The following is a 10,968-nucleotide window of genomic DNA, read 5'->3' as shown; positions in this document are numbered from 1 at the left end:
TGTAAAAATGAGAAAGGAATAGGAAAAGACCAGAGTCCTAAAATCTCTCTGAGGAAATTCCCACCACGACCCCAAATCTTGCATTAAATCTACCTTTTAAAGTTTCCACAACATTCCAACAGCAGTAAGATGATCCTAGAAGCTTTGGGGGTCATTGAAGATCTAAATTGCAATATATATATATTGCCAACTTTGTGTTGTCCTGGGTCACACTGAGGAAATTTCTATTTTTTTTTTATCAAGAAGGAAGGATGATGAAGTTTGTCAGCTTTTTTTTTTTTTTTTGAGACAGGGCCTCAAAATATAAACTATGTGTATATTTTTATATATGCATATGCATTATTTACATTCCTAAATACATAAATATAACCTACTCAGTGTATATAATGTTATTTGTATGTATGTTTTCAGGGCTGACCAACTGATGCACTCTTCCGCTGCTCTCCCCCTGGTCTCAACATCCCTTAGGCCCCTGTAGCTCTTCATGTAGGCTTGTGGCCTTCTTAGCTTCCCTCCTCCGTGTTAGCATGTCTATTACACTGTCCTTTTAAAAACGTTTACTTTTTATTTATGCATTTGTATGTGTTTATAGGTATGTGTGTACAGGTGCTCATGGAGGCTGGAAGACAATATTTGGATCCCCTGAAGCTGGGGTTGCAGGCCATGCGAGCTGCTAGTGTGGGTGCTGGGACCTGAACCCAGGTCTTCTGGAAGAGCTATCAACCACTGGCCATCTCTGCATCTGCTCCCCCTCCCTGCCCCCACTTTTCTAGTCTACTTCACTCACGTTTGCTCACACCTTTGTTGTCTCCTGCTTTAAGCTCAGCTGACTCCGCCTTTCCTACACACGTAAAGTAGACAAAGAGACCGAGAGACCCAGCTAAGATCTTTTTGTCCCAACACATGTGTTTAGTGCTATGAATGTCACCTTAGCACAGCTTTAGCATCCCAGTTGCTTTGATACTCCGTACTTGTTTCATTTCTGTTGTGACAAAATAGCCTGATAGGAAGCAGCTTAGAGGAGAAAGGTTTATGTTTACTTATTATACCAGATTACATTCCGTCATTAAGGGGAAGTCAAGGCAGGAATTTCAATCAGCTAGTCGAATCATATCCCCAGTCCAGAACAGAGACAAAGTAAAGGCACACATGCTCACTTGCTTCTGGCTTGTGCTCAGCTCCATTTCCCCACTGTTAAACAGTCAGGACCCCCTGCTCAGGGAATGGTGTTTTATTCTCACTTGTTTCAAGGGTCCTTAACCTTACTTGTGATTTCTTCTTTTGTATTCATTAGGAGTTTGTTATTTAATCTCCACATATTTATGGATTTTCTAATTTTCTGTGTTATCTTTGTCCATTCTACTGTGATGAAAAGATTTTAAAAAATTATTTCAATCTCCTTAAATGTATCATCAGTCTTGGAAAATGTTCCATGTGCACTTGAGAAAATGCATATCGGACTCTTCATGGGAATGACACTGTGTGTGTGTCTCCTGGGTAGCATTGTCTAGGTATGGCTCAAGGGCCCATTTCATTTCTCCAGTTGTTCTAGTTGAAAGCAGTCTATCAGACTCCTGCTGCAACCAAAGAGTATTGTAGAACTGTTCCTCCCTCCTGTTTAGTTGACATTTGCTTTGCTCTTTGGCTTTCTGATACTCGGAGAATATATGTTTATAATTGCTATGTCTCTGTGGTGAATTGATCTATTTATTAATATTTGACATCCTTCTTTGGTTTTTGTAACAGATTTTTTTTAACTTAATGTCCTTATTGTTTAGTAGTATTAACAAGGCTACCACAGCTCTCTTTTGGTTACTGTTTATATGCAATGTATTTTTCTATACATTTAATATGTTTTTGTGTTTGGCTCTAAAATGAACTTTTCTTCTTTATTTGTTGTGACGCCACTTCCAAATGTTTATTTATCTAATTATTTATGTGGAGTTTGGATTTCTCCTTGAGTATCTAAGCTCAGATGAACTTCCCACCTCAGTCTCTCAAGCAACAGGAATGGCATACCCATGTCACTATTCCTGGATAAGGACATTCTAAAATTACTGATTTTGAGCCAGCCCAGAACTTTTAAGGCAGAGATGCGAGGCCAAGAGTTCCAGGCTAACGTAGTGTGCTGTCTAGTTTGATGTCTGCTTGACACAAGCTAGAGTCATCCGAGAGGAGCTTCAATTAAGAAATATGCTTCCATAAGATCAGGCTGTAGGCAAGTTGCTAGGGCATTTTTCTTAATTAGTGATCCATGTGGGAGGACCCAGCTCGTTGTGGGTAGTGCTGCCCCTGGGTGGGTGGTTCCAGGTCAATTAGGAAGCAGGCTGAGCCGGGCGTTGGTGGCGCACGCCTTTAATCCCAGCACTCCGGAGGCAGAGGCAGGCGGATCTCTGTGAATTCGAGTCCAGCCTGGTCTACAGAGTGAGTTCCAGGACAGCCTCCAAAGCCACAGAGAAACCCTGTCTCGAAAAACCAAAAAAAAAAAAAAAAAAAAAAAAAAGAAAGCAGGCTGAATGGGCCATGGGGAGCAAGCCAGTAAGCAGCAGCCCTCCATGGCCTCTGCATCATCAACTCCTGCATCATCAACTCCAGGTCCCTGCCCTGCTTGAGCTCCTCCCCTCACTGCTTTTGATGATGAACTGTTATATGGAACTGTGAGCAAAATAAGCCCTTTCCTCCCCAAATTGCTTTTGGTCATGGTGTTTCATCATAGCAACAGTAATCCCAACTAGACACCTGGGCTAATAGAAAGATCCTATCTTAAAAAATTTAAAGTAGATGATTTTGTCTTTGTCTAATAATTTTACACCAGAACTTTGTTATGGGAAGTTTCTACTAGTTCTGCATGTAGACAATTTTTCCTTGTCTCTTCGCAAGGCCCATACTTTACTGTTGTTAAAACTGGACATTATAAACGATATAACACCCCAACTCTGGGAATCCCAATCTTTCTTGTTGTCTTTGATAGTTTACTTCTGTTCATAAATTCTGCTTGTTGGATTAGTAACTTTCTCGAATTAATCCTGTGAAGTACGTCTTATCATGTGACCACAGAAATCTGCATAGGTAGCCTAGTTGTCATTAATGATAGGTCAGAGTTCCCTAAATGCTAATTCCTCTCTCAGCCATTCCCAAGGGCTCCATGTGTGCAGGCTGTGTCTTCCTGAAGAGACTCAGTTTACTGAACTTCACTTTCTCCTGGCTTAGAGCCCAGAGACTGTTGGAGTTGAGAACTCACTGCCTTCTTAGGTCTGTCCTGGTAATATGCACTCTGTATTCAGGATGAGACTATCTAAACTCTTAGAAAAGTATCAGAGTCCCCATTTTATACATAGCTTTTCCTTTTAATTTTTTTTTGTCAGCTTCTTGACTTCCTGCTATAATGTCTGCTTCAAGCAGTTGTGATGTTGAGTAATTGTCTAACTGCAGGGGAAAAGGACCAGGTGAAATAAACACCAGCCAGCCGGGTCAAAGGACGATGACACTCAGAGAAACCCATCTTGTCCCCTGCAGTCTGGGTTTGCACTGTTATTGATCACAGGGCTGCTGGTTTGCACTGCTATTGATTGCAGGGATGCAGGGGTTTGTTTCCTGTGATTCTGGGGCTGCTGTTTTTCAAGGCTGCTGTGGAGCTGGGGCCTCTGGGATGGACTAATGGACTAATGCAAGTGCAAACACCAGAGTGAACTAACATTCTGGATCTTCTCATTCAATTATTTTTCTCCCTCCCTTTCCCTCCCTCCCTCCCTCCCTCCCTCCCTCCCTCCCTCCCTCCCTCCCTCCCTCCCTCCCTCCCTCCCTCCCTCCCTCCTCCTGCTCCTTTCTTTCGATACACGGTCTCATTACATAGGTACAGACTGACTTCAAACTTGCAATCCTCCTGCCTCCCAAGTTCTGGGGTTACAGGTCTCTCTAGCTTGTTGGTTACTTGCAATGTTGGAATCTGCAGAATTCTGGGAGATTTCTTGCTGTTTTTTTTTTTTTGCTGTGTTTTGTTTTGTTTTTTGTCAAGTGGCATTTTGGAGGTTCTCACTATGCCCCTCTCTGCTACAATACTAAATCAGATGTTTCCTGTTTCCCCTTTCATTGGATGGATAGAATTTTCTTTGGTCAGTTTGAAGGTGGTGTCTTTAATTTAGCTCTTCTGTTTCTCCAGACTTACCAAGAACCATACTTAACGTTTCTTCTGTCTGACCAATTTAGAAATATCAAACCTATGTTTGCCCTTAAGCAAGAGCCAACCAGTGAACGACCTGCTCTCTTGTCTATGGTTTCTCTCTCTTCATAATGGTGTCATTCACCATGGTAATTATAGAAAGCTGTCCTTAGCTGGTAAGAGTCTCCATCAGTATGTTTTGTTGGGATTACATAATAAATGACAACTTCACGTGTCTGAGCCATTCAAGTCAAAAGTAAGATAACAAGGCTGAGAAGGTGGCTTCATGGATAACATACAGGCATGTGAGAGTGAGGACCTGAGGTCAAATCCACAGGGCCCACATGAGCTGGATGCACATCTGTAATCCCAGTGCCCTCACAGGGGATAGAGCTGGTGTTAGGAGAATCTCCGGAAGCTCCAGGTAAGAAGCTTAGTGAAGGCAGCTGTGAACAGAAGACTGCCTCAAACAGCTGGACAGTGAGGACTGCCACCAAAGTTGTCCTCTGACCTCATAAACATGCTGTAGCTAATGCATAAGCACATGCACGCACACATGTAAGCACTCTCTCTCTCTCTCTCTCTTTCTCTGTCTCTCTCTCTCTCTCTCTCTCACACACACACACACACACCACAACAGCATTGAAAGACAAATTACTCCAGCAGTCAATGCATCTTGAGGGAACGGTCCTTTTTCTTAGTCATGTCTGAGTGAGGCAGCCAGGGCTTAGCTGATATGTAAGCTGTGTTCAGCTGAACCCAGCTGTAGTCCAAAAGCTGGTCTTACTATGTCTTTTCTCCTTTTTTGACCACAAACATATAGTGGTGATGGTGGTGGCGTACACCTTAATCCCAAAGAGGCAGATGCAAGCAGATTTCTGAATTCAAGGCCAGCCTGGTCTACAGAGTGAGTTCCAGGATAGCCAGGGATACACAGAAACCCTATTTCTGGAAAAAACAAAAACACCTCCAAAATTCTGCCTGTTAACCACAGACAATTTCCTCAAAGGGCTCTTGGACTTGATGCAAAGAACAGGTGAAATTTTCTTTTTATTCCTTCTTTTTAGAAGAAAACAGCTACTTGCTTGGGTTCCACCTTGCTTGGTCCAGGTCAACATAAATATCATGTATGCTGTGTTCTACACCCAGAATTTAGGTTGCAAATGCAGGAGTAAGTGAAATACCTGTGAGATTCTGGCTTGGGAGAAGGGGGCAGCAGGTTGACTTGGTGGGTAAAAGCACTTGCCATAGAACCTGATAATCAGAGTTTGGTCTCTGAGTCCACATGGCAGAAGAGAGAACCAACTTCCCAAAGTTGTCCTCTGAATTACACACACACACACACACACACACACACACACACACACACACACACTCATAAATGTAATTTAAAACTTTTAAAGATTCTGGTTTGGGATGTATTTATTTATTTATTCATTTAGCTCACTGTGAAACTCAGACTACCCTGGAACTTACTGTGTAGACCAGGCTGACTTCAAGACTGACTTCACAGTTAAAGATTTATCTGCTTCTGTGTGCTGAGGGCTGAAATTAAGGTATGCATCACCATGCCCAGCCTGGAATTAGGATTTTAAAATTGATCCAATCCATCCATCACTTTCACACTTTCAGAACAGCAATTCCACTTTTAAGAAGCTCTTAGAACATTTGCACATGTAAGAGTGCAAATTCATAATGCTCACTACATCACTGTGTGTCAGAGGGAAAGAAGAGAGATCATCTTAGTGGGAAACTGGTTCTACGGACCCTTCTAATTGTCTTATTTTCGTTGTGTGACTTCTGAAACCACACATGTCTGCCCTGTGAATATGGAAGAACGTTGTCGCTATAGCACTGAGCAAGAACACTAGCGGGTGGGAGTGGCATGAAGCCACTTATTTATGCAGCTCTACAAATGATACATTTCTTAGCGTTGTTCTCTAAAAAGGCCTGGGATCAATGCATGTACACCTGTTCTGAACACTCTTCATACCTGGACTGTGGCATCTAAGTGTCGTTTTCTGTGAAAAGGGAAAGGCTCCTCAATCTGACTCACTCAGAATCTAAGGCACACACCATGGAGCTGAGGTAGGCTTCTGCATCTCCAGTGCCAGAAAGCGATGAAGTATGAAGAAGACTGTGTTTGGGAAGGTGAGGGGGCTTGCTGCCAATCCTGAGGACCCAAGTTTGATTCCTGGAGTCCACATGTTAGAAGGCAAAGAGGCAACTGCTCCAAGCTGTCTTCTGACCACCACACATTCACCTTGGCACCTGAGCTCCCCTATCCCTTCACACAGAATCAATAATTGTTTTAAAAAAAAAGTCTTAAAACAACTACAACAACCATGTTTATGCACACAGAGCTTGGTGCCAACCCAAGGGGCTCCTGATGGCTAAAAGTAAGAGGAACTGACTTTGAATGATCATGACAACTGTAATGGATTCATCCTAAAATATAAAAACACAGAGCTTCTAAATGACCTGAAGAACGAAAAGAAATTAGCTTGTTAATTACCTTTGGGGGTTGCTAGGATACCAAGTTGTTTTTCTCGACATCAATAATAAAAAGAACATTTATTCTGCCTTTCCTGAACACCATGTATTTCTAAGTCATCAAACAGTTGATGAGGATCTCAGCTAGCTTTGGAGAGGGTGGGAGTGAGCCACATTTCCTTTGTATGACCTCATGATCACCAAGGGATGCTGAGAAGAGCAGCCGTCAGGGAGACATTAAGTTACAGTGCCAGCATAAGCCACTGAAATCCATGGCCTCCTCAGTCTTTCTGGACCTCCTGGTCTGATAACACGATGAGTACTGGGCACTGCTTAACAAATAGTCCTCTCACATGGAGCACTTATATCCAACTAGGAATGTAGTTCTACTGAGGAAGAGGAACTGGCAACTGAGAGGAACATGTGGGTGTGATTTTCAATATGCAATCAGCTAAGTTCATGCTTTGGGACATTCTACAGGACAAAAGAGCATCTATAAGAAGGTAGGAATTTAACTGCGATAGCCAAGCTCGATTAAAAGTGACACGGTGGCCTGGGACCATTATGCTCGGCAGTTTCTAAACATAGCTTTGGAGAGAGGAGAAGTCCATGTCCCTCTTTGAAACAGGGTATTTACGGAGGCCATCAAATCAAATTGAGGTTACTAGGGAAGGTGATCCTGACCATATGCCCAGTATCCTTATAAAAGAGTAGTTTAGAACAGATACAGATGCCAAGGGAAGAAGATACTGAAATTCTCAGGAGGAAGTACTGTGTGGCCAGAGTGTAGTGTCTGCTGGGGACTTTGAGAACCACCAACCAACCCAGATGGAGTTGTCAGAGTACCACCACCCACCCTTGAACCTGACAATTGCTCTCCACTTGCTTGAGCTATCCCATTTGTGGCACTCAGTGACAGTCCTCAGGGACTAACAGACTAAAGAAGATAGGTTTTCTGCCTTTTAGAGATTCCCAGGGGTTGGTGAGGATTCCACGCCATGACCTAGCCCATAAATCTTTTTTCTCTTAAGTTGCTGCTTTCAAGTATTCTGTCGCAGCAACAAAAGAAGTAACAGCTCTTCGGGGATATAGCAGGAAACAAAACAAAGATTTCCATTGCACTTGCAAAGACCCTCTGTGTGGCAAGGGTGGGGCTAGGGCTCCAGGACAGGGGAGGTGAGACCACCCAGCACTCACTACACTCTTCACAACCACACAGTAGGTATTCTCAAAGCACACAGTAGGTATTCTTGGAGCTGCTACCCTGGTCTCTTGAAGGAAGGAATGAAGAGCCCAAGGCAGAATAACAGGCTATAAATGTATATACATAAAGCATCTATCTGGGAAACTTCAGTGAGGAGTAAGCAGAAAAGTTGCCAGGGAGGGATAAGGGAAGAAGATTACAAAGTGCAAAAGCAGCTGAACTGCTTTCAAGTGATTCGTAATCAGTCGCATCTATTCTAATGACCACCAATTAAGCCGTCTCCTGACGGCTCCTAGAGAAAATGCACTTGCCCCGACAAGCCTGATGAAAACACCTTCCAACACCTTCGCTGCAGTGCCTGGCAGGGATGGTAATCACTCAGAGAGCCATCCAGAGCAGACTGCATGCATTTTCCTCTTCCAGACCCTCTTTCTCTGGAGAAATTTTCACATAATCCCTGGTATACAGGTATGTAAAATAGGTATGTGAATCAAACATCTACTGAGAGTAAACCATTAGAAAACATTTAAAAACCATTCTTTGATGTGATTATATATATATATATAATCTTGCTGTTGATTAAAGATAAAGGTAAATTTGTATGCTAATGAAATGGATAAGCGGGTTTATTTTTACACAAGGAATTAAATCTTTGAACCTGGTATGGTGCCTTTGATCCCAGTATTTAGGGGGCAGAGGTGGATGGGATTACTGTGAGTTCAAGGTCAGCCTGGTCTGCATACTGAGCTCCAGGCCAGCCAGGACTATATAGAGAGGCCATGTCTCAAGAAAAAAAAGAAATAAGGAAGAAAGAAAGCAAAAAGGAAGAAAAAACAGAAAGAATTGGATCATCAGATTCAAGGCCCTTGTGACAATACAAAGTACTCCCTGTTCATGCCTGGTACTGTAAACCTCACCCAGAACCCCTGGTTGGGGAGCTCATAGGCCCTAGGATTGAACTGTTATTTTGTTAAGTGAACACTGTCTACCACTGCCTTCTAAATGCTTACATCTGTACTCTTAAGTTAGTGCAGCTCTTAGATGTCATTAGAGAACTTCTTTTTGCTAATGTAAAGGCTCACAACTGGTCCAAGTTCAAAGAGCACATGATGGTGGAGTGCATAACCCTAACTGGGTTATCTACATCGCAGCCTCTCCCCCAAGGCGCTCAGGCCATATAGAAGAGTAGGCAGAAAGATTATGAGAGCCTGATTGTAACTGGAGCTTCTTTCCCAGCCTGGTCCTGCTACCGATTCAGCACCAAATAAGCACACTATATTAATTATGAAACTGTTGACCGATGGCTAGGGCTTCTTATTGGCCAGCTCTGTCTTAATTATTAACCCATAACTACTAATCTATGCATTTCTACATGGCTTTATCTTACCAGAGAAGGTCTGGCATGTACTATCCTCCCAGACTCTACATGGCATCTCCTCACGGTCTCTCTCTGCCTACCTTTCCCAGAAATTCTCCTCGTCTCCTAGTCCTGCCTATTTTTCTGCCTCTATTGGCCAAACTCTTTTATTCATCAACCAATAAGAGAAACATATATACAGAAGAATGTCCCCTATCACCTGATGTCAGGCAGGCCTGCTGTAAAACTGTCTCCTGGATGTGACTGGACCACTGTGCTCATGAGCTCACAGCAGCTTTGGCATCTGCACAAAACCCTCTCAAGATCAAGCCAATCAGTATTCCAGTGTGCCTGGAGGAGGGCCTCACAAGGCTCCACCCCCTAGTTGAGGAGCTATTGGCAGTTGATGGCTGCTGGGGAAAGAGAATCAGTTTTCTTTAGGTACGTGGCCCCTGGTAGGCCAACCATGATTGTGTCACTGCACTCATGTGACTCAGGCAGCATTAACTGGACTCGGTGGGTTAAAAAAATGGACATAAAGTTGGGAGGATACGAAGAGCAGAGGGAGGAGTTGGAAGAGGATAGTGGGATGGGGAGACATGCTCAAAAGTCAGTATATACATGCGTGATACTCTCAAGGTATAAGCAAAAAACATGCTTAGAGAAAGAACTAAACTTGGAAGCTGGTGTGGTGGCACATGCTTATAATCCTAGGACTTGGGAAGTAGTATCAAGAGAATTAGGAGTTCAAGGTTATCCTCAGATATGTGACAAGTTGAATATTTGATACTACAGGACAGAGAGCATCTTTGAAGTTTTTCAGCGTGGATAAATGTTTTGATTTTTAATGGCCTGTGCTGGAAACTCTATTTAGCATAAATACCTAGTACAAAATGGCAGGGGTATGTCTAGAGGTATTTCAGAAATTGTTGGAAATTCTGTCCTAATCCCAGACTAGTACTCATTCAACAATTTTAAGAAGTGAAAACCAAGTCAACAACTCAAACAGCACTTTTAAAAGACAAATATTTGAACACAACACAAACAAAATATATACCAATTTAATACACTCTGAGGAATGGCAGTGGGGAAAATTTAAAAGTCATTGTCTACCATAATTAAATGAGCATAAAACTTTGCATGTACAGTAAAAACCCTGCTGTCCATAACACACAGAAGTCTCCGAACTTAGCTGAGGTGTCTCATGCAGTGTCCTTGGTGTTCATTGTGTGACATCATATGCAGTGCAAAGTGCGCATGTGTTCAGAGTCAAGGCTGCAGTAATGTCGCCGATGACAACACAGAAGGGCACCCTTAGAAGCACCCAGATTCAGTGTGTGTTTGACTTGAATTTCTTTTTGGTCAGTGTTGCCAGATGTTATTTGAGTTATTTGACTCCACAGGAGTAATGAAGGGGCCAGCTTGCTTTTGGTCTAGCACAGTGGTTCTCAGCTTTCCTAATGCAGTGACCCTTTAATGCAGTTCCTCATGTGGTGGTGACCCCAACCATAAAATTATTTTCGTTGCTGTTTCATAACTCTAATTTTGCTGCCGTTGTGAATCATATTGTAAATATCTGATATGCAGGATATCTGATATTTGACCCCTATGAAAGGGGTCGCAACCCACACACAGGTTGAGAACTAGTGGTCTAACAGTTCTTCCCCACAGGACTATTTAATAATAATAATAAACAATTACAATGGTAGCTATTATTAGAATTTTGAACACAGGGTCTCATTCTGCAATCCTGGT

The sequence above is a fragment of the Mesocricetus auratus genome, unplaced genomic scaffold (genome assembly GCF_017639785.1).
Source record: "Mesocricetus auratus isolate SY011 unplaced genomic scaffold, BCM_Maur_2.0 Super-Scaffold_4256, whole genome shotgun sequence".
NCBI lineage: Eukaryota > Metazoa > Chordata > Mammalia > Rodentia > Cricetidae > Mesocricetus > Mesocricetus auratus.
The sequence above is the reverse complement of the archived record's forward strand: the minus strand, read 5'-3'. Positions refer to the sequence as shown.